The 24,479-nt window shown below is 47.6% G+C and overlaps 1 long non-coding RNA gene across 1 annotated transcript in view; it reads left to right on the top strand.

Moving 5' to 3' along the window:
• The first annotated feature begins 11,917 nt into the window (after positions 1-11,917).
• LOC121137248 overlaps positions 11,918-24,479 on the top strand; it is a 31,560-nt gene continuing 18,998 nt past the window's right edge. Inside the window, exon 1 of the long non-coding RNA XR_005874491.1 lies at positions 11,918-12,034. This is a non-coding gene — a long non-coding RNA (uncharacterized LOC121137248). The remainder of the gene's footprint in view (positions 12,035-24,479) is intronic.

Below are 24,479 nucleotides of genomic sequence, written 5' to 3'. Positions count from 1 at the left end.
TTGGGAGGTAGTTCAGTTGGTGACTCAGCTGACGATCAGTTGCAAGAATGAGGACCTAATCTTGGATTCTCAACGGCCATATTAAAAACAAACAAAACAAAGCAAAAAAAAAAAAAAAACAGGTGCAGTGGCACATACCTGTAATCCAGGCCTCTTAAGTGGAAACAGGAAAATCTCTGGGACTTACTGAATACCCAAGATAGCCAGATCAATGATCTCTAGGTTCAGTGAGACACCCAATCTCAAAAGATACATTGAAAAGCAATAGAGGAAGATACCCAATGTCAACCTCTGGCCTAAGAGGTCAGAACAGTAAGAGCTGAGAGAGCAGCAAAAAATAGAACACAAATTTTGTTTTGTTTTGTGTTTTGTTTCTCTGTGTAGTAGTTCTGACTGTCCTGGAACTCACTTTGTAGACCAGGCTGGCCTCAAACTCACTGAGATCCTCCGTCTCTGCCTCCCAAGTGCTGGGATTAAAGGTGTGTGCCACCACCACTGGCCGGCAACAAAAATTAATAATAATAATAATAATCAGGGGGAGGGGGAGGGGGAGGAGGAGGAGGAGGAGGAGGAGGAGGAGGAGGAGGAGGAGGAGGAGGAGAAGAAGAAGAAGAAGAAGAAGAAGAAGAAGAAGAAGAAGAAGAAGAAGAAGAAGAAGAAGAAGAAGAAGAAGAAGAAGAAGAAGAAGAAGACAACGACGACGACAACATAAGCAAACTGAGGCTGCCACCAAATAGAGTCACCACTGTGTGATTGAGGCCAGGAGACTTCTTTCTTACTACCTAACAAATTTTTCCACTATTCCAGATTTGTCCAGCAGATGGCAGACTAGCCTTTTTTTTTTAAATCTTCCTTACCAGACAAATTTTCCTAGTGGTACAATAATCAGAATGAGGTCAAGCTATTTAAAGCAGGAGTGGGATGTGCTAAACTCATATAAAAATAAAATTGTGTCAATGTGTGCTAAATGCATGTGTTAAAACATCACAATGAAACCCATTATTTCTTACAGTTAATATGCATAATAAATGTTAATGAAAATAAGCTTGTGCTTCATTTGTTTCACTTGACCTTCAGCTATGCATTTGGGGCTCCATAGTGGTCTGTATGTCAGCGCCTAACCTTTGGCAGATTGACTCCTCAGCATACCCCTGCAGTGACCCACTGTCCCCTGTTTCTGAGTATGCCCAGTTTCTCCAGTGCCAGTCTGTTCTGTGTATGAGAAAGTGAACATGCATGACATACTACACCTGAGCAGCCAGATTTCTTCCTAACTCAGGGCCCTTGATACAGGGACGTTTGGGAAGCACCTACCTTCCTGCCATTCGCTCATCCTTGAAATACCAGGAGTAGAACGAAGCACAGTTCTCCCCATCAGCAAGGCCTGGCCTGCGTTAGTATCTGTATTGGTGGGATTTTCTCACTTCGGGAAAACCAGCAGGGGGAATGAGACACCTGTCTCCTGGTCTTATCCCAGCTCCTAGTGCCTTCCTGTGATGATGCAGTGCTCCTCCTTCTAGGGGCCATCCTCAGGACTCGGCTCTTCACATGCAGGTAGCTACAGCATGGCACCCCGCTGTGGCAGAAGAAAAGTGAGACTCTGGTTACATTCTTGGTTCTGTCTGTGACAAAGCTGGCTGACCTCCATGTAACTATCCAACTTCCCTGTGCGTCAGACTTCTCTAAGGATGTGGGCACTAGCACATGCCACATACACACATGCAGCTGAGCATCTGGAGATTCCAAATCTGTGGCATCCTTCAGGCTAATGACTGGTGTCACATATTCAGGCTCAAGTAAGGAACGGAAAGTGTTCTTCACCTCCAGGCTCTGGAATCTTTGTGATCCTACTTTTAAGAACAAGCTGTCCTTGAACTTGCTATGTAGCAAAGGACGACCTTGAACTTCCCCTGAGTGCTGGGATTATAGGCTTATGTCACCACACCCGGTTTATATGGTCGTGGGGATTGGACTCAGGGCTTCATGCATATTAGGAAAGCCGTCTGCACACTGAGACACATCCTCAGCCTGGAATCCAACTCTAGCTAGACGCTTCTGTGCAAAGTCAGATGCGTTCACATCTCTGGTCAGCCTGGCCCATCATTCCAAGCCAGTAAACTGTCTCCTCAGCGGCCCTCTCCACAGATTCCAGCCAACCTTTGGTCCTCAGTACAGGCTATCTTTATCCATGCTTCACAGGCGATAGATGCCACCGTGCATGAACCTTTGGCCTGGTGAAAGCCAAGTAAGGGCAGGGTGGAGAGAAGGCTTTCCCAAGACTTCAAGGGTGTGCCTTCCTGCTCTAGACCTCTCAGGCATTTTTGTGGCTCTTTGGTAAAGCTGAGACTCAGGGCACAGGGGAGAACTCGGTGCTCCTGTTTTCTCCTCCCCACTTAGATGCAGTGGAAATTCAACTTCTGTGCCTAGAGAGTGGTCACCACAGTTGCACTCCTCCTGCAGAGGATACCGACATAATGATGTCTCAGTTGATGCAGCATGGCACTGACTCTATGCTGGGTGCTCTTCAGACTGCTGAAGGCAGAACTCATCTTTTTTTTTTTTTTTTTTTTTTTTTTTTTTGGTTTTTCGAAACAAGGTTTCTCTGTGGCTTTGGAGGCTGTCCTGGAACTCACTCTGTAGACCAGCCTGGCCTCGAACTCACAGAGATCTGCCTGCCTCTGCCTCCTGAGTGCTGGGATTAAAGGTGTGCGTCACCGACGCCCGGCTGGCAGAACTCATCTTAATCATTAGCATTATGACTTGGGCATTCGGGCCCCAGAGTCCCCTTCTTACTGAGGATGTAACATCGGCTCCTCGAAACCCCTGATGCGTGTCTTATTTGCACTTGGCAGCAGCCATGCAAGGCAAACAACATTGTTACTGGATGAAGGGAAGGGTTTCCCTTGTATTTTAATTTAAACTGCCATAATTATTGTTGTTGTTGTTCCTACTTACTGTCTCTACTAAAGCTGAGACGGCCTGAACTCCAAATCCTTGTCTTTGATGACAAAGCTTCCAACTTAACAAATTTCCCAGCATTGCCTTGGCTATTCTATATCCAATATCAATAAAATAACAACAGCAAAGTTATTAATAAACCAGGGGTGGTGTCACAAACCTTTAATCCAAGGACTCAGGAAGCAGAGACAGGTAGACCTCTGAATTTGAGGCCAGTTTGGTCTACATAGTAAATTCTGGGTCATCCAGGGTTACATAATGAGACTATTTCACACACACACACACACACACACACACACACACACACACACACACACACACACACACACACAAAGCTTCATTCATCCACCTTGAAGATCTATTCAGGTGACCTAATCTCACAGCAGACAGACAGAGAGACAGCTGTTTGGAATACGGAATAGATGCTCTCAGGACTAGTGTTCAACCTGACCCTGCTGCCAAAGAAGTAAAATGCTCTCCTCTGCACTGAGTTCAAGTTCATTATTCCTTCCTGCAAACTCCCACTTGGGCTGGACTTTTTTCATACCTCTCCTATACATCTTTCCCAATTTCCATATTTCCTTTTAATTCTATCATTCCCATATTAGTGTCCTTCTTAAGGACAAAGATCGGGTCTCACTCATGTCTGGATCCCTGTGCTCCTCAGCATGGTACAACACAGCAGACATGAAGTGCTCTGGACGAACCTCTCCAAACAGTTCTCACCATTGCATCTCCATGCTGGAACACCTGGCTGGAGAGCAATAAGTGAAGACATATAGGACACCACCCTGCCCAGCTCCAGAGAAAAGAGAAACATCTGCCCCAACCCTCGGGAGGCTGAGGCAGGAGGATCAGGAGCTCAAGGCCAGGCTGGCTGTAGCAAGAGTCTGCCTCAGAAAGCAGGAAGGGGATTTTTAATACGTTCCAGATGTTGCTACCCCAACCTGCCTTCTTGCTTACAAGTAATTTTCAGTGTCCTTTCTGAACTAATTCTTTTCCTTGTTTTCTAGGAAACAGCTTTGGGGTTGGAAGGAGCCGTATACTACAGTCAAGGGAACTGAGGTAGAATATTGGAGATTAACAGGACGAAGACCACAGGTGTCTGGAGACATATACATATTAGATAGGTAGATGGGTGGGTAGATAGATGGATGGATAGATACATACATACATACATACATACATACATACATACATACATACATACATGGATATGTAGATAGACAGATCTCCAATAACAGTTTCCTTCATTTCAAAGTAACAAATTACACAGCTAAGATCTAGTCTGGTTGGTTTTATTTCTGTATAGCCAAGGCAACAGGAAAGTCACCCACCCTGGGATTCTCTCAGCACACCTCTAGGAAATATCATCAAGTCAAGACTGTTTAAATGAGCCGGGCGTTGGTGGCGCACGCCTTTAATCCCAGCACTTGGGAGGCAGAGGCAGGTGGATCTCTGTGAGTTCGAGGCCAGCCTGGTCTACAAGAGCTAGTTCCAGGACAGCCTCCAAAGCCATAGAGAAACCCTGTCTCGAAAAACAAAAACAAAAACAAAGACTGTTTAAATGATACAACTGGAACTGTGTGACTTAACCATGGTGGGGGTGGGACACATGGACAAGGGCTTTTGGTGCTGAAGTGCTAATATACTGGGCTCTTCCTTAAGTTGTATTCAGGTGTGTGTGCTTGTGTGTGTGTGTGTGTGCTCCTATATGTGTGTGTGTCCTTGTGTATGTGCGCGCTTGTGTGTGTGTGCTCGTATGTGTGTGTGTCCATGTCTCTGTGTGTGTATGTGTGTGCGCGCGCTTGTGTGTGTGTGCTCGTATGTGTGTGTCCATGTCTCTATGTGTGCGTGTGTGCTCCTATGTGTGTGTATGTGTCCTTGTGTATATGTGTGTGTATGTGTTTGTGTATGTGCTCATGTGTGTGTGTCTGTGTGTGTGCTCGTGTCTGTGTGTGTGCTCACGTGTATGTGTATGTCTGTGTATGTGTGTGTCCATGTCTCTGTGTGTATGTCTCTGTGTCCATGTCTCTGTGTATGTATGTGTGTGTCTGTGTATGTGTGTGTGTCTATGTCTCTGTGTGTGTGTATGTGTGTGTCTGTGTGTGTACTCGTGTGTGTGTCCATGTCTCTGTGTGTGTGTATGTGTGTGTATGTCTCTGTGTGTATGTGTGTGTGTCCATGTGTGTGTGTCTATGTATGTCTGTGTGTGTGCTTGTATGTGTGTCCATGTCTCTCTGTGTGTATGTGTGTGTATGTGTGTGTCCATGTCTGTGTGTGTGTCTGTGTGTATGTGTATGTGTGTATGTCTCTGTGTGTGTTTGTGTGTGTATGTGTGTGTATGTGTGTATATGTGTATGTGTGTATGTGTGTGTCCATGTCTCTGTGTGTATGTGTGTATATGTGTATGTGTGTATGTGTGTGTCCGTGTCTTTGTGCGTGTGTATGTGTGTGTGTCCATGTCTCTGTGTGTGTATGTGTGTGTGTCCATGTCTGTGTGTGTGTCTGTGTGTATGCTCGTATGTGTGTGTCCATGTCTCTGTGTGTATATGTGTATGTGTCCATGTCTGTGTCTGTGTGTGTGTATGTGTGTATTTGTGTGTATATGTGTATGTGTGTGTGTCCATGTCTCTGTGTGTATGTGTGTGTATGTGTGTGTCCATATCTCTGTGTGTATGTGTGTGTGTCTGTGTGTGTGTGCTTGTGTGTGTATGTGTGTGTCCATGTCTGTGTGTGTGTATTTGTGTGTATATGTGTATGTGTGTGTCCATGTCTCTGTGTGTATGTGTGTGTATGTGTGTGTCCATATCTCTGTGTGTATGTGTGTGTGTCTGTGTGTGTGCTCATGTGTGTGTGCTCGTGTGTGTATGTGTGTATTTGTGTGTATATGTGTGTGTGTGTGTGTGTGTGTGTGAACAACAAACAGCCTTCCCAGTCCCAGTCCCACATCTCTTGTTCTCAGAAGAGGATGGGATCCCCACAGACAAGCTGTCTCCAGGCACATACAGACTTGCCTATGGAAAGTTCTCTGGAGAGAAGCGTGTCATGCACAGTAGGCACACTGCTGTCACCCCTTCTGTTTTGTGTCCTGCTGAGGAGTGTGTTCCCTCCTGGGCATCTGGCTCCAAGTGTTGCAGGCAATGGTGGCATATTACAGGTAGGCTCACCACACCCTTGCCCTAATCCCTCGGGACAAAGGTTGATTATGGGGGCAATGTGAATGTGTGGGCGAGTTCAGCGTCCTCTTCCCTGACAGCCAGGATCCAAGGGACCACAAAGAATAGAGGTAGAAAAACAGGAATCCCGTGTTACCATAGCAAACAAGGAAATGCATGTGTACACAGGCTCTGACTGAAACCACCATGTTATCACAGCCCATGAAGCAAACAGCAGGGAGGGGGAAGGGCACACAGGCCACCCCACCCCACCCCACCCCACCCCTGCTCTAGGGATGTCTAGAAGGGCCCCCACCTCTCTCTGACTTTCTGTCATTAGGATCTTCTCCTTGATCCCAGAGATTGCATTCTCCTTTCCTAGGGACACATTCTGAGACCTGAAGGAGCACTCAGGCCCCTCCCTTCCATCCTTTCCACCTGAGACCTAGCTGTCCAGAAACAGCTGTCTTTTATCCTTTTGTCATTCTTGTTAAAATGAAATATACCCAAAGTCAAAATAACTCTATCAAGATCCCTCAGGTGCAAAGAGAATAATAACAGGAAATCCCACCATTCAAAGTGACCTTTAACATTTAATGAATACAGCCTATCTGTGAAATTATGTATAATTATGCTCTGCCCTCCACCCACTCACACTGTGTGCTGGGAGTGTTTGTTAGCACTCTATTGGATATTAGTAGTACCCACTACCTAAAACAAGAACTCATGAAGGCTGTTAACGCTATGATTTATGTGTTTGTAGTTCTCTGTAGCTAAGTAATAATCTTGGGCCTTGTGGTCATGAAACTAGAAGGAAAATTCCAGAACTCTATTTCTTCTCTTCTGTTGAAGATTGATGACCTTACTCATTTGTGCAGAACTTTCCAACTCAAGAAGCATTTTCACATTTTTAGCAATAATTTGTTTAATTTTTTAAAGTTTATCTACATTTTATGTATGAGTGCTGTGTATGTATACTTGCATGGCACAAGAGAGCATCAGATCACATCATAGTTGGCTGTGAGACACCACGGGGTTGCCGGGAATTGAACTCATGACCTCGGGAAGAGCAGCCATCTCTCCGACCCCTCATCTTATTTTACTTGACAGTCACAATCATAGCTGTGTTAGGATAGCTTGAGTGTGCACTAAGCTAGGTTCATTACACACTTGGTCTCAGTTATATCTTAAAAAAAACATAATTTAGGCTTAAGTAGACTAAAAAATTTTATCAAATTTCCATGGGCAAACCCAGGGGAATTTCAATCTGGTGTATCTGACTTTAATGTCCCTTCTATTGGGTGGGGATGTTGTTCAGTTTGTATTGTTTGCCTGGCATGTATGAAGCCCTGGGCTTGATCTCCAGCATTGCATAAACCAGGCATGGCAATACACATCAGCAAGCCCAGCTCTGGGGAACAGAGGAACAGGGGCACCAGGAGTTACATAAAGAGTTTGAGGCTAGCCTGGGCTACATGAGAACTAATTTTTTAGAAGTCCCTTCTGTTAACCACTGCATCTTACCAGCCATACCTAACTTCTTATACCACTTTTACAGCATCTTGCAAAACATTTTAGTATATATTGTGACCTCTCAGTTTTACGGGGACAGAAACAGAGACCAGAGAGGTTAAATGTTTGACCTGAGGTCTCCAAGCCAGGATTCTAAGCACGCCGCTGCTGTCTGCTGCTGTCCCGCCACACCATGGAGCCTCCAGTCACTAAAGAGCAGGGAGACTGGTAGCTCCTTCCTCTCCCACAACAGCTGAGCGCTTCAACGTTAGCTAGGAAGAAGGAAGCTGAAGCCAGCGGCTCCCAAAGCAAGTCCTTCATCATCGTGACTTTCCTGGCTTTTCTCACACAGCAAACTGGCTCTTCTTTCTTTTCGTAGAGAAAGAAGAGCTAATTCTTGAGGACACAAAACTGTAGATGATGAAACAAGGTAAAAAGAGGTGAAGGAAAACCATTTAAATACAGGGTGGGTGAAAGACATAGGAGGGATTAAATCGCATCCTCCTGATGTGTGGGCAGGGTTGGTTTGTGAAAGCCATTAGGTAATCAAAATTAATATTTGCCCCTATAGAGATAACAATTTTCCTTTATAAAGGACTCCATGCTGGAATGAGCTCAAAGGATTTCCCAGATGCTGGTTAATTACCCTACCCACGAACAATTTGAAAAGTAGGAAAAGGGAGAGGTAATTATTCCCATTTTACAGGTTAGGAGACTGTAACCTGTACAAGAGCACAACCTTGCTTAAAACAAGAGCTGAAAAGAGCAGGCCAGACTCCTACAAGTGCCTTTCCGTCTCCCATGTGGACACAGGCTTCCTGCTGGTAGATGTCCCCTTGAGGAGGACAGCCCACTTACAGGCCAAAAGAACTACAGCTCCCAGCAGACAGTGAGAGGAGACAGGGCTGTGCCCCTAGTGCCCATTTCAGATTCCCAAATATGGAGAAGGACTGGGCTTTGGACGAGGAGCAGCACGGACACCCTTAAGAGAGGGGGAGGATGAGGTAAGTTTAGAATATTTAACTCCATCTCCTCAGTGTCTGTCCAGTGTTTGGAATGTAGCAGCCTGAAGTCATACTGCTGTAAGTCTTTTGGGAAGATCTCTCTGGGGGCAAGCAGTCCGTTCAGTTGCACGGTCCTCTCAGGGCAGATGTGTGAGGGAAGGGCCACTTGCAGAACATCACATCAGATTCCCACGTGAGCAGCTCAGAAAGCGACGGTGGTGGCGGGAGGAGCCCTGCTGCACAGGGGAATTCCACAGGCTGGGGCCGCTGGTGCCCTGTCTGATCCACAGATGTGTCCAGGCAAACAAGGGTTACTCATTTCTGCCTTGGAACCTGCCCAGTGGGAAAGCCTGAAAGTGCTGTTCCTACCACTCCGTGTTCATGCTGTCAGCAAACACAATGAACACACTCACCTGGTTGGAGGCGCTGGAGCCTACCCGCAGGTGGCAAGCAGAAGTCAGAGCTCTGCCTTCAGGATGCTTAGTAGAGACGGGACAAAAGGGAAGGAACGACAGTGCATGGCAGTGTGGCACGGCAGTATGGCGTGGCAGTGTGGCACGTGTGCCTTCCGGCCACTGTGTTTCGGCCAGGCACCTACCATGGTGGAGTGGACGTCAACACAGAAGACTCTGTCCTAGATGTCTTCTGGTAACCCCGATGTCATGCTGCAAGAGAGTTTGGGATCAGATGGTACATGGCCTCAGGATGACAAGGACCTTTCCTCTAAGGGTTGTAGGAAGCTGTGGTTGTTTCAGTTGGCTTGGTTTTGGTTCTGTGGTGTCTGACCAAACCCAGGGCCTTGTGTGTGCCAGGCAAGCACCCCACCACTGAGCTTCACCACCAACCTTTAATTAGAGTGTTTCAGACAGCTTCTCAGCATCTAGCATAGACTGCCCTCAAATTGGCGATCCTCCTTTCTCCACCTCCCCAACACTGGGATTACAGACGTGAGCTGTGCTGCCCCTGCTGAATCCATTGTTCCTAAGCGGTGCCATCTGTGCTGGCTGAGTAACGGGGACTATTAAAGAAAGTCTGAGAATGGATGGTGGAGTGTCTCAGAGCTGGGCTGGCAAGGAAGGCTTAGCTAGAGGCCCAGTGGACTCGGCACTTTAGAGCAGTGGTTCTCAACCTTCCCAACGCTCCACCCTTGAACAGCTCCTCAGGCTGTAGTGATCCCCCAACTATAAAGTTATTTTCATTACTACTTCATAACTGTAATTTTGCTACCGTAATGAATCATAATGTAAACATCTGATATTTCCAATGGTCTTAGGCAATCCCTGTGAAAGGGCATTTGGCCCCTCAAAGGGTCGCGACCCATAGGTTGAGAACCACTGTTCCAGGGAGAGACATTCAGTTGGGAGGGACTTCTGAAGTATGGAATGGAGTCAGGATGGCATAAGGCATTTCCAGGTTATCCATCTGCCCAGATGTATGCTCATGGTGGGGAGTAGTGGATGTCAAGCTTGAAAGAGAAGATAGGAAACATTTTGAAGCCTTTATATTAAAAGACCCTGGGCCTCGGGCCAACAATAACAAGACTTGACAGGTCAGGGACAGTTTTCTTTCATCAGTTTAAATGTCTAGTCAGAACCTGGTCTTCATCAGGTGGCTGATGTTGTCTCCAAGAGATCTGTTGCTTTGTTTTTGAGTCTCAGAGTGAAACCAAGGTGTCTGCATTGCACAGCTCCCAGGAACACCGTTTGCTTTGCACGGGAAAGGTAGTTCTTGTGCACACTGTGATCCGCAAGGCGAGGGGCACCGTCGTGTGGGACATCAGTCCTGCCAAAGCGCACAGTGTGGCGAGGAGATGGCTCATTGGTTAAGAACACTTAATTGCTCTTGCAGAGGACCCGGGCTGAGTAACCAGCACCCATATCAGGTGTCTTACAACCACCTACAACTCTGGTGCCAGAGATCTGGCACCTTCTGACCTCCTGGGGCACCTGTACACGCGTGGCACACACAAACTCCCACCGGCACATACACATACAATTAATAAATCTTTTTTTATATGGCACATGGCGCTTTAGTAGCCTCTTCTTCCCCAGATTAAAGCCCAACCGAAGGGGCATAAAAGAGGAGTCAGGCCCACGATGGAGCGAGAGATGAAAGGGAGGGGGAGAGCTGTGGAGTCCGATGATGACCCTGAACCAGGGAAAGATGGTTATCTCCGGTCCCCCAGCCCCTGGTGGTGACGATAAGCCGAAGTCCACATTAAGCACGATGCCAAGCGCTTTCATTGGAACTGCTTTTCCTTTTATCTGCATTCTGGGAAACCACGGTGCCCCTGCACCAGGTCAAAGCAGACTGTGTCCAAACTAAACGACAGTCCTCTCCTCGCTTTCTTTTTCTCCCAGCCCTCAGCGCGCTGAGAGAGGAGTATTCACAAACAGGGAGCGGCAGAATGCTGCGTGGGTGGCCTGTTTCCCCAGGAAAAGGCAGGGATGGAGAGCTGGCGTTTACATGTCCATGACCAAACTGGGTCCCATGTAAATTCTCAGTAATAGGAAGTAGCAATAAGACAGACATTCCCTTGGACTATCACACTGAGGTCCCCTATTCCTCCCAACATCATAGACCCAGAAGATTCCAAAGAGAGTCACGGTGTTTACCAGTAAGCGCCTCACCGCTTCTACTCCCTGAACGGCCGCTACAGTTAGAATGTGCTGCCGGTTACTCCATGCCCTGAATGCAGCTGGCAAGTAGACACGGCCCCCCACCTCCCTTCCACTGTTTTTCTTTTCTATTCTGGTCTTTGTTGATGTTTGTTGTTTTGTCTGGCCCATTGGTTTGTTGTTGCTGCTCTTGTTTCTTCCTCCTCCTTCTCCTTTTGGAGGACTTGTTTTGCGTTGAGACATGGCCTCATAACCCAACCTTGACCTGGAACACAATAGCCTTCCGCTCCATTTACTGGGGGCCTGGGATTAAAGGTGTGTGTGGTGGTTTGAAAGAAAATGGCCCCCAAAAGCAGTGGCGATATTAGGTGGTGTGGCTTTGTTTGTTCGTTTGTTGTTGTTGTTGTTTTGTTTTGTTTTCCGAGGCAGGGTTTCTCTGTGTAGCTTTGGGGCTTGTCCTAGAACTCACAATGTAGACCAGGCTGGCTTTGAACTCACAGAGATCTGCCTGCCTCTGTCTCCCAAGTGCTGGGATTAAAGGTGTGTGCTGCCACCACCCAGCAGGAGGTGTGGCTTTGTTGGAGGAAGTTCGTCTCTGGAGACCAGCTTTGAGGTTTCACATAGTCTCACGCCACGCCCAGTGAGACAGACCACTTCCTGTCCTCTTCAGATCAGCATGTAAAGTTCTCAGCTACTTCTCCAGCACCATGTCTGCCTGCACACTACCATGATCCCAGCTGCCATGCTCGCTGCCGTAGGGAAAGCAGACTAAACCTCTACAACTGTAAGTCACCCCTTTAATTAAATAAGAGTTATCCTGGTCATGGGGTCTCTTCACAGCAATAGAAACCATAACTAAGACAACATGTGCTATCATACCCACCCCCAGTCTGTACACTTAGAGCACCCCCTACTTACCTATATTGCAGTAACCATCAATTCTAAAGTGAATTCCCACATGACAATTAACTCCTTTGGAGTTCAGCTGTACATATTACTTCTGTACTTCTAACTTCTGACCCATGGAGGGAATATGTGAATGTGTTTTTTTGTTTTGTTTTTTCTTTTTTTCCGAGACAGAGTTTCTCTGTGGCTTTGGAGACTGTCCTGGAACTAGCTCTTGCAGACCAGGCTGGTCTCGAACTCACAGAGATCTGCCTGCCTCTGCCTCTCGAGTGCTGAGATTAAAGGTGTGCGCCACCACCGCCCGGCATTTTTAAAAAAACTTTTATTTTATGTGTATGGGTGTTTTGTCTGCGTGTGTCAGTGTGCATGCCTGGTAACCACAGAGGCCAGAAGAGGGCATCTGATTCCCCTGGAACTGAGTTGCAGACAGTTGTGAGCTGCTATGTGGGTGCTGGAAATTCTGGTCTTCCAGAAAAACGACCTGATGGGGGATGTCCTTCTGTATATATGTTTCACTTATTGGTTGATGAATAAAACACTGATTGGCGAGTAGCCAGGCAGGAAGTAGAGGTGGGGCTACCAGATGAGAATTCTGGGGAGAGGATGCAGAGAGGAGCCGCCAGGTCCAGGCATTCTCCGGCAAGCCAAGATGACGTGGAAACGCTTAGATTAATAGAAATGAGTTAATAATTAAGAGAGAGCTAGGCAATAAGAAGCCTGAGCCATCGGCCAGACAGTTTATAACTAATATAAACCTCGTGTGTTTATTTGGGCCTAAAGGGCTGCGGTACCAGGTGGGAAAGAAACTGTCTACAACCACCAGAGCTCTTAATCTCTGAGCCCTCTCTCCAGGCCCTGGGTCCATGGATGCTTATTAAATGAATGAGAAGAATCACTTGGCTTAATGAGTAGCCAGGCTTCTTGAAGCAGAGAAATAAAGAGGTGTGGCTTTTCCAGGCCTATTACCTGACTCAAAACACACCGGTTACTCGGAAACTTGAGTTCTCCACACATGCTCTCTCCAGCCCTCTGCTCACCTCAACTCCTTCCACTCCTCATCCAAGGTTTGTATACCCCAGGCTCCCCTCAGGTTCTTGTTTGGCTAAGGGAACCTTCCAAAGTAGCCTTTCGAAGAGAGAGCACACTGAGTTCTTGGATGCAGCTTCTTTTACTCCTCTTCCTAGGGCAGGAGGATGTGGGTGGCCTGTATTCTCTCTAAATCTCAGATCCTCTCCTCCCCCAACCTCAGGGAGGGAGCGGAGGTGAAAACTTGATTGTGTTAAAATGTAGGGCCGGTGTCAACAAAACAGTGAAGGAGAATCAGTACCTAGCTGGGAGGCTGAAACTAAGACGAACTGTCTAGATGCAGGGCGTGTTTAAATGGATTTCCACAGTAGGGATTGTCTAGCTAATGTGAGACCCCCAAGAAGCACTTCCTGTCCTGGAATTCTGTGCTGGAGGCCAGCTGTGCCTTCCGGAGACCCAGCTTCCATAGGAGCTGTTTGGATCTGCAGTAAATTAGCTTGTCCTGAGAGGAGAAAGCACGGCTCCCCACATTCACTAGGTCAGGGTGCCCCGCAGCACCTCCTCTGCCCTAGGCAGCGCAGAACAACGGTCTCCAGTGTGCAGAGTGGCCTGGGTTAAGTGGGCAATCTCAGCAGCCCGGGACCCTCAGCAGATGGGCAAGCCAGGACTCAGGGGAGCAGAGGCTCCCAACGCCTCTGTGCCTGCCGGCTGCCCCATCTCATGTTCTTAACCCCATGACTACTCACTGAACTATGGGCCGGCCTTAGTCGTTTTGTTTTTCTTGTTTTGTTTTGCTTTCCTCTTTTGAGACAGGGGCTTGCTATGCTGTTGCCCAGCTGATCCTGACCCCCTGAGCTGAAACAGTCCTTCAGGCAGGTCCAGCAATCAGGCTTAATGGTCTTCTCCATCAAAAATGTCTGTGGTGCTGGGGATGGATCCCCGGGCATCGGGTTGGCCAGTCGGGAGAGAGTCTGGACCAAGCTTTATTCAGAGAGGCCCGTCAGACACTAGGACAAAGCACATACAGTGCTAACTCTGCAGATACACATACGAGGACCCCAAGGTGTCCTCTCTCCTAGCCACGCCAGGAACGAGTAAGGGCTGACAGGGCTAGGCAGAGGAGGCAGGGTGACAGGGGAGGATCTGGGAGTAGTGTAAAAAGCCCTGGATCAGAGCAACCAGGCTCTTTTTCTATTTCACACAGATCAAGCTACTCACACTTTAATTCCATGCTCTCGGGAGGAAAGGGGCTGGGACTATGGGGTTGGAACAGAGCTATGAGGATGTCACTGACCAGTCTCAACCTCATTGGGTTATAAGGGTAAAATGCAGTCCTTGCTCAAACAGAACCTTGAGTAATATTGAGTACCATATACAGAAAGTTGCATAAAATCTGTACGTTTTTGTATAGTTGAATCTCCAAACCAATCAGTGTGTTTCATGGATGTTCACCCCCCCCCATTTCCTTTCCCTCTCCTGTCTCTTTTTTTTTTTTTTGTTATTGTTTTGTTTTTCGAGACAGGGTTTCTCTGTGGCTTTGGAGGCTATCCTGGAACTCGCTCTTGTAGACCAGGCTGGCCTCGAACTCACAGAGATCCGCCTGCCTCTGCCTTCTGAGTGCTGGGATTAAAGGCGTGCACCACCAACGCCCGGCTCCCTCTCCTGTCTCTATCTCAGTGGTTCTCAACTTGTGGGTCACGACCCCTTTGGAGTGTTGAACCACCCTTTCACAGGGGTCACCTAAGACCATCAGAAAATACAAATATTTACATCACGATTCATAACAGTAGCAAAATTACAGTTATGAAGTGGCAACAAAAAATAATTTTATGGTTGGGGGTCACCACAACATGAGGGACTGTATTAAAGGGTCACAGCTTTAGGAAGATGGAGGACCGCCACTCTGTCTGGCGCTGGGACTAGCAGCCAGGGCCTCCTTCCTGTTAGCTAAGTGCTGTTCCACCCAGCTTTACAGGTATTCTCAAGGCACAGATGTTTTGCTACTCAAATGGCCCAGGCTGAGGTTCTCTGTGATCCTCATTGGTTAAATCACTCAGCCTCTCCTCAATCCTGACAAGCTCCCCACCTAGTCCCTATCTAGCTGTCTGCCACTGAGTTCTAAGTTCGTGATGGGAACAACCCCAGACCCATTTTCTGAACAAGTCAAATGCGTCCTCATCCCTGGACTTTTGCTCAGGTGACCACTCCTACACTGCTCTTAGGCCAGTGTGCCAAAAGCAGACTCTGCCGTGTCTTCCACAACCACCGCTGTACATGACGCAGGAGGTGCCAGAGGAAGGCGGAATGGCCCCCTGCTCCCCCCACCCTCATTAAATTTTTGCTGCTATTCACAAGATGACTGGCCTGACCTCACCCTGTGAGATGCCACAGAGATTAGCTAATTAATGATAGTGACTCCCTGGGGACATTGGTTTGTTAATATTTAACAGATGCAGCTGAGAGAGCAATGACCCAGGAAGGCAATGGCAAAGGCTTTGAACATCCTGGACCCTCAGGTATCCTGGTGTACACCCTGGGGGGGGGGGTGAGGCCTGCCCTCTGTTCTCAGTGCTTCCCAAAACCTGCACACCACTCTTGGCAAGGCACAGCCCAGCATGCAGGCCGGAGGTTCAGTCACACCCCACCATCCAGTACACACATTGCCCCTCTCCTGGGGGTTCTAGACCTCTGGGGATTCTGGGAGATCTAGAGGCCACCATCACTGCTTTGGATCCTACTCCCCATTCCAGGAGCAGAGAATGGAGCCTGGAAACATGAAGGGGATAAAAAAATGGATAGCAATGGCCACTGGCAGCGAATAAATCAGCGCAAAAGGCCTGTGCCAGCTGCAGGCCGCTGGGAAAGTCAGCGCAGCCTGGAATTATTCTGTTTACACGCAATACAAACCGATAGTTCTAACTTAACTTAGTAGCGTGTGCTGCAGTTGCAGGCCATTCATGAAGACAAACGTGTGGCATAGCTTTTCCCCTCCAGATTCATTCAAAGCCTTGGCACTACTCCACACCAAGTCTTGCTATTTTCCTGGATAACTTCACTGTCTAAACAGACCAATTATTTACAAACTGGGGATCACAACCCATTAGTGTGTCATGAAATTGAGTTAGAGGGTTGTAGCAGCATTGTTTTTTAAAGGAACAGAATAGGAACATGCCAGTACTTCACCTAAAAGAAGTGTGGTTTGGATCTAAAATATTTACTTAAGTAATACACATTGTATAACACTTACTAATGAGATATGATTTCAATAATATACACATATGTAACAGATCATAATGTAAACTACATTTTTATTGTGCATCATAATAACAGCATAGAATATGTGTATGTATGTATGTATGTATGTATGTATGTATGTATGTATATCTGACCTTACAAGGGAAAAATTTTTTCTGACAGTTGGGACATTATAGTAAGTGAAATCAGCCAGCTACAAAAAAGAAAATATTACTCGGTATGATTTATATGAGGCTCCTAGAATAGCCAAATTCATGCAGAAATTCATAGAATTGCTCAGGCTGGGGATGGTGTCGGGAGCAGAGTTTCAGTCTTATGTGGTGGAGACGATGGTGGGAACCCTTGCTTTCAGGGAGTGTGGCGTTTCAGAATCCTACCATACTGACCAAACTCAACTTGAGCTCACTGTATAGTCCAGGCTGGCCTTGAACACTCCATCCTCCTGCCTCTGGCTCCCAAGTTCTAGGACTGGAAGTCTGTGTCACCACACCCAGCCCCACATCTTTTCTTCCAGCGCCCCAGTTCTGGGGCTGTGAGCCCAAGTTCTTTGGGACGACAGTAAGCACTTGATGTGAGCAGCCATCTCTCCACCCCACACGTAGTATTCTTTTTTTTTTTTTTTTTTTTTTTTTTTTTGGTTTTTCGAGACAGGGTTTCTCTGTGGCTTTGGAGGCTGTCCTGGAACTAGCTCTTGTAGACCAGGCTGGCCTCGAACTCACAGAGATCCGCCTGCCTCTGCCTCCCAAGTGCTGGGACTAAAGGCGTGCGCCACCAACGCCCGGCCCCACACGTAGTATTCTAATGCACCTGACGCAGCGCGCTTGGTTCACGTCTAAAGGTTAAGACGGTAACACGCCATGTGCCTTACTGTTGTTGCTCTTTTGAGACGGGGTCTCTTTATGTAGCCTGACTGAGAGAGATCGGTCTTCCTCGGCCTCCTGAGGACTGGGATTAAAGGTGAGTGCCACTGTGCCTGGCTGCTAGGTGCATTTTAACACGATTTATTTTAAGCCATTGGGAGAAGCCTCCCGGGTATTTAGCATCATTCAGACTGAGCTGCATCTCCCCTCACACCCATTCTCCAGCCTAACTCTGGACCTAGGCATTGGCAGGAGCTCTCAGATCTCCCCGGTTTCCCCAGTTCCCACCCCTCCTGCCCCTCTAGCTCACCCTCTGAATTAGGAGTGACATTTCTAAAATTCTAACCTGACCTTAACCCTGAGCAAAGCAGACATGACAATGTGACTTCCCATTGCTATTCCATCCCCGTCCTCCAGAGTGGGGGGGCACACACCCCAAACTTATTTTGCTTCTTGCAATACATTAAGATTGTATAACTGGCTGGGCGTTGGTGGCGCACGCCTTTAATCCCAGCACTCGGGAGGCAGAGGCAGGTGGATCTCTGTGAGTTCGAGACCAGCCTGGACTACCAAGCGAGTTCCAGGACAGCCTCTAAAGCCACAGAGAAACCCTATCTTGAAAAACCAAAAAAAAAAAAAAAAAAGATTGTATAACTGAGCACCCTAGTATGTATGCGCCTGCAATCCCAGCACTTGGGAAGGAGATCAGTGCCACGCAGCAGACTTCAGCAATGGGATGCTGATAAACAGGGGGGGCTGTTGGAATGGGTGGATTTCACAGGTTTTGAGATTCAAACCTGCAATCAGTTTCCACCAACACTTCCAGACAGAAGCACTCAACCAGAGCTTACAGGAGGGTTTATCCAGAGGGACAGATGTACTGTGTTTGCTCGAGACACAACGGTTTATAGCTACTGTCATATTTATTTCTTACTTGGCAAGCTTCACGGCATGAAAAGTAAGCTGGAAAACCATCTGCAGTATCAAGGAGAGCGTGCTTTGCACAGGGGTCCAAAAATTAGCAAGTGATTAATGCAGAATACGGGTTCACACTCATTTTACCACTCTTTCTTATACTACATCTAACCCACCAAATATCAGAATAGTTAAACCTAAGATCAAGACATGTCAGAAACAGCAAGTGCATGGCTTCTGCAGTGCCCATCCAAGGTTCTGAGTCACAGGTCCTTTGTAAATTTAACCAGCCCCATTATAACTAAACTCTCCCTGTGCCTTGATCCTCCACAGTTTCTAGAAAAAGAGAGAATCCGAGGTAACTTGAAAGACCTGGGCTTAACAAGATATCCCAATCAATACCTTCCTACACTAACCCTGAGTCTGGGATTGCACACAAAGCCCAGTTAGCTTTGTATTTGCCTCCGAATAAAGACAGACAAACAGTCAAACAAACAAACCCAACCCCTTGAGTATCACATATATCCCTTCCACATCCAAAACTGCAGAGAAAAAGAAGTGATTCTCACCCCCCCTCTGCCTCCTCTCTCGCCATAAGGCCATCCTAATTGCATTTTGAAAAAGATCTGTTTCCTAGTATTCAGTCACTTGTCATTGTTGCCTCCTTACAGACTGTATCCAGTTGTTCCCAACCACTTTTTTGTTGTTGTTGTTGTTTTATTTTTTTTTCTTTTGTTTTTCAGGACAGGGTTTCTCTTTGCAGCTTTGGAGCCTGCCCTGGAATTTACTCTGTAGATTAGGTTGGCCTCGAACTCACAGAGATCCGCCTGCCTCTGCCTCCCAATTGCTGGGATTAAAGGCGTGCGCCACCACCGCCCTGCTGCGTTTTTGTTTTTTTTGTTTTTCCTTTACAGCCAAAGTTGGACATGGGTCAGCACCAGAAAGATTCTGGTTCAAAACCAAGAGTAGATAGAGAGAGGAAGGGTGACTTCATGTCTTGAAGCTTGCCCAGGAACTCATTTCAATGCATGCAGGCACACCCCAGCCCAGGGGCCATGTCCACAGGAAAGGGCCCCAGGTGCTCTTCCTCCGCCCACACACCCACTTACACCTGCTCGTCTCCATCTGAATCATCGAGGTACTGACAGCAAACGGCCCTTTTTTTTTTTTTTTTTTTTTTTTTTTTTTGGTTTTTACGAGACAGGGTTTCTCTGTATTGTTTTGGAGGCTATCGGTCCAGCCCGGCCTCGAACTCACAGAGATCCGCCTGCCTCTGCCTCCCGAGTGCTGGGATTAAAGGCATGTGCCACCACCGCCCGACCAAATGGCCCTTTTGAAAGTGAAGCTGGCAGAACCCTGAAGCTCCGACTTATGGCAAAGGCTGCATGAGCACAAGTCCTGACTTCTCTAGAACTGTTCAGACCCCCCAAACTCTGTTCTTTGCCATAAAATTCCAAATTAGCCAGGTGGTGGTGGTGGAGCACACTCTTTTAATCCCAGCACTGGGAAGGCAGAGGCAGGAGGATCTCTATGAGTTCAAGGACAGCCTGGTCTACAGAGTGAGTTTCAGGACAGCCAGGGCTACACAGAGAAACTCTGTCTTGAAAAAAAGAAATCACCAAACTAAACACAGAATTTTGACATCTCTGAGGAAGCCTCACACATCTCCAATTAATAATAAAAGATCTTTTGACTGGTGCCGTGTCCAAATGTTTCTATTTTAAGACAATGATCAGTGAGTCCAAGCTTTCCAACAAGCAGTGGATCCCCTGCTTGCTTCAACCTACTCTCCCAGCTAGTGCCTCCTCCCTTCCTTTCCTAAGTCCACTGGGCTTATCGGTGGACAATACCCTTTAATTCTTAGTGGACATTTATGACTTAATGGGATGTGTTTTAGCTTCTTCACTGAAAGCGAAGCTTCAGTGAGTGACTCGTTCAAACGCAGTTAGCCACTCAGTGAGTTCCTGGACTGTCTTGTCATCACCATAAGCATTCCAACATCTTCCTGGTCATTTCCTCTTGGCATTACTCTGTGTCATATGTTTGTCAACTCTATGTCCATCGATGCTTTGGGCATAAACAAGATGCTTTCCAGTCTCCCAAAAATGTGCCTCAGAGGCAGGCAGATCTCTGTGAGTCCGAGGACAGCCTGGTCTGCATAGCTAATTCCAGTACAGCCAAGGCTACACAGAGAAACCCTGTCTTGAAAAGACAAAGAAAGCCGGGTGTTGGTGGCGCACGCCTTTAGTCCCAGCACTCTGGAGGCAGAGGCAGGCGGATCTCTGTGAGTTCGAGACCAGCCTGGTCTATAAGAGCTAGTTCCAGGACAGCCTCCAAAGCCACAGAGAAACCCTGTCTCGAAAACCCAAAAAAAAAAAAAAAAGAAAAGACAAAGAAAAACATTCACCTCAGAATGCATGGCTGAGCAGCCATCACCAAGAAGAAAACATATTAGATCTAAGAGGCCAAGGGGCACAAAGACAGCTTCTCTCTCTGTGCAAGGAGAGAAGGGTCTCTTTCTGGTGGCCACGGTACCTTTTCCTGCAAACTTGGCAAACATTCCCAGGTGGCAGGAGCCAACACCCTAGGAGAAAGTCGGGCATGGGTCTAATGGCCTGGGGATATGGTGTGTGCTTCATACCCAGTGAGGGCACCAAGGATGGCCTAACATCCAAAGCATTTGACTGGTAGAAAAAGGGGAAATAGATACCGAATTCCATCCTATGGGAGGACAGAGGCACTGCTAAGAAAAATCAGTGCTGGCCTGGAGCCTAGGCCACCTCCTCCTCCTCTTTCCCCTCCTCCCCCTCCTCCTCTTTCCCCTCCTCCCCCTCCCCCTCCTCCTCTTTCCCCTCCTCCTCCTCCCCCTCCTCCCCCTCCTCTTTCCCCTCCCCCTCCTCCTCCTCCTCCTCTTTCTCCTTCTTTTAAACAGTACTAGTTACTGCCTCGGTAACTGGAGATTACAAACTGACTTGACAAGAGCCCTGCAGATGAAAGCAAAGAGAAGCAAAGCAGAAGAATTTGAAATCCAGCACAGCCAGGAGGCACAGATAGAAAGCTGCTCCCCACACATGCAGCCCCAGATGAAGAGGAGGTAAACAGATGATGCCAGCCAGGGTCGTCCAAGGAAACAAGAAAGAGTTCTATAAATATGCCCAGAAAGAAAATATTTGTTTTAGCTGATGAGATCACCACTCATGGCTCATAACAGGGATCTTTTGTTGCTCCCTTAATTGAAGCTTGGAAAAGAGCAGAATCAGACAACTAAGCCACAAGGTTCCAGTGAGTCAGCCCAGGTTAAATTAGATGCAGCTGGAGTCATTCAGGCTTGATACCATCAATCTGGACTTTGGCCTGTGTTTTGTGGACTTGTTGGCTCCCATTCTCCCAAGTACGCCTTACCTAACACCCACCTGGCAAGTATCTAGTGTACTAGGAAATGGGGACAAAAACAGGAAGAGGCAGATGGCCATGGGCTGCACAGAGACCTAGAGGAGAGGAAAGGTTTCACACTCTCCACAGCTTCCTCTATGGGTACTTACCACACACGCGTCGGGAGTGTTGGAGGCACCCACAAATATTCGGTGCCTGCCATGCGCCAAGTTAGAGTCCTAGGCAGTGGCGGCAGACAGACAGATCCCTGCTTCGAGAACCTTGCATTGGAGAGTTCAAGGTGTGGGGCCAGGGTGTTGTTGGAGAGAGATGACATACATAATGACTCCATGAGGTAATCATATACTGATAAACGCTACACAGAGTTAAGCACAAATAAGCAACTGGGGCTCCTTTAGCGCAGAAGTTAGGGCAAGCCGTCTGAGCAGATGCCATTAAATCTGGCACCTGAAAGATGGAGATGCTACAGATGAGATCAGGAAGACAGATAAGGGGGCGAAAAGAGCAGAGAGAGGCAGCTGCAAACAGGAAAGGCCAGTTTTAAGGGCCTTGTGGGCCAAGGGAAAGAGTCTGTTGGATGTTTTTAGGGGAGGAATGCCATGATGCAAGAACTGCTTTAGGAAAACAGGATCTGGGTGCTGTAGACAGTGACTGTAACCCCAGCATTCCAGATGATAAGGCAGGAAAATTGCATGTTCAAGACTAGCCTGGTGAGCCGGGCGTTGGTGGCGCATGCCTTTAATCCCAGCACTCGGGAGGCAGAGGCAGGCGGATCTCGTGAGTTCGAGGCCAGCCTGGTCTACAAAGTGAGTTCCAGGACAGCCTCCAAAGCTACAGAGAAACCCTGTCTCAAAAAAAAAAAAAAAAAAAAAAAAAGACTAGCCTGGTGGCTGGGAAGTGATGGGGCATGCCTTTAATTCCAGCACTTGGGAGGCAGAGGCAGGCGTATCTCTGTGAGTTCGAGACCAGCCTGGTCTACAAGAGCTAGTTCCAGGACAGCCTCCAAAGCCACAGAGAAAACCTGTCTTGAAACCGCCCCCCCCTCAAAAAAGACCAGCCTGGGCTAGATACTATGAAGAAGGAGGAGGAGGAAAGAGTAGGAAGGAGGAGGAGGAGGAGAAGAAGAAGAAGAAGAAGACAGGAGGAGGGAGAAGGAGGAGAGGAAAGATTCCTTCTTCCCTCCTGGAGGGGTGCAAGAATAGGTACTGAATACCTGGAAGGGGCATTGGTCCAAAGAAGAGAAGATGGAGGAGTAGGAGTGGAGTTACCAGCCCATCAGTAAATGCACAATGAGAGTAAAATGAAGAGAAGTTAAAATAGAGCTCTGTAAGATTTAAGAGGAGCGAAAGTTTCTGGCTTCTTTTCCTTTCTTTCTTTCTTTTTTTACAGCATGCTTCCTACCACCAGACTTTCCACGTTTTCAGTTACCTGTGGTTGGAATTACTAAATGGAAGATTCCAGAAGTAAATAATTCATAAGTTTTAAATTGCTGGCCATCCTGAGTAGCATGATGAGATCTCATACATGATGCCCTCTGTCCCTCCCAGGACATGACCCACTCATCTGTCTGTTGTATTCATGCTGCATTCCATGTGTGCACAGAACCAACATTCCTCACTTATCAAGATTTGACTTGTGATTTTGGGATTCTTGTGTTTTTGTTTTGTTTTCAAGACAGGGTTTCTCTGTGTAGCCCTGGCTGACTCTCTCTCTCTCTCTCTCTCTCTCTCTCTCTCTCTCTCTCTCTCTCTCTCTCTCTCTTTCTCTCTCTAGATGTGCTGGGGATCAAACGCAGGGCTCCACACATTCCAAATAAACATTTTACCATTCAATTATCCCCAAGCCCCCATTTTTTTTCTTTAATTTCAAATGATGAGAGCAAAAGAAAGAGTAAGGTTTTCAGACAGAATGGGGAGACGCCAACCAAGATCTTGAGGAGAAAAGGTGTGGGTCCCAGGGTCAAAGGACAGGGTGTCATTAGACAGGAACAGACTAGAGGCAAATGTGCTGCTAAGGCAAGCAGATGCCAACTGCATGGGGGAGGGGAAGAGGGAGGAGGTCTCGTCTGACCACCTGATTGTCTCCAGAAAGGATGAAGCAAGGCCTCATGGGAAAGGCAGGGAAGGATGCTGGAGACTCAGCATCCAGGTAAGGAGTGTGGCCCTGTCCTCTCCTAGGGCAGAAGAGAGAGGACCAGGAAGTGGAGTCTGGCAGGCGGAGGCACTGGCTTCACAGACCACCTCTGACAAGGGCAGCTGTGCCGTGGCTCTGATCATTTCAGTTGAGCAGATGTTTTGAGGGACTTTCCTAGGGAAGTAAGTGTGAGCGGCATAGCACGTTCTGTCTGGTTGTAGAGAGAGTTTTTATAGTGAGTTAAATACTTTGAATGCAATTGGAATTCTGTTTGGAGATGAAAGATTGTACTATCAGGAAATATACTGCCAAAGCAGAGGAAGTAGGGCCGACCATAGAGCGGGACACCTACTGGTGGCCGTCCTTCTATGGAGGCAAGTGGGGAGGAACCAGGACTGGCACTGGGACTGGAAGACAGGTTCTGGGAACGCATCCATCCCACCACCGGGAGCCAGCATGACCTGCAGTCCTCTAGTCTCTGACCTGTCTCCATCATGTATTCTGCCCTAAGATTGCTTTCATGAGCCGCCTGCTTTATCTGATGATAGTTTTTCTGTGTCTTCAGTGGAAATAGCAGCAGAGCCCTCACTCAGGAGGCTTCCCGTTCTCTGGGAGTACCAGAGACCTACCTCTTCCTAACATTGTAGAGCTACGGCAAAGAGCTAAGTGAGATGTTCTGGCAGAAGGCTAACCAGAAAGAACATGGCAATCTGGCCACATCTTTCTCTCTTCATGATAAGA

This window comes from Mesocricetus auratus, unplaced genomic scaffold (assembly GCF_017639785.1).
Source record: "Mesocricetus auratus isolate SY011 unplaced genomic scaffold, BCM_Maur_2.0 Super-Scaffold_100676, whole genome shotgun sequence".
In the NCBI taxonomy this organism is placed as follows: Eukaryota; Metazoa; Chordata; class Mammalia; order Rodentia; family Cricetidae; genus Mesocricetus; species Mesocricetus auratus.
This window is presented reverse-complemented; position numbering and strand designations above follow the sequence as displayed.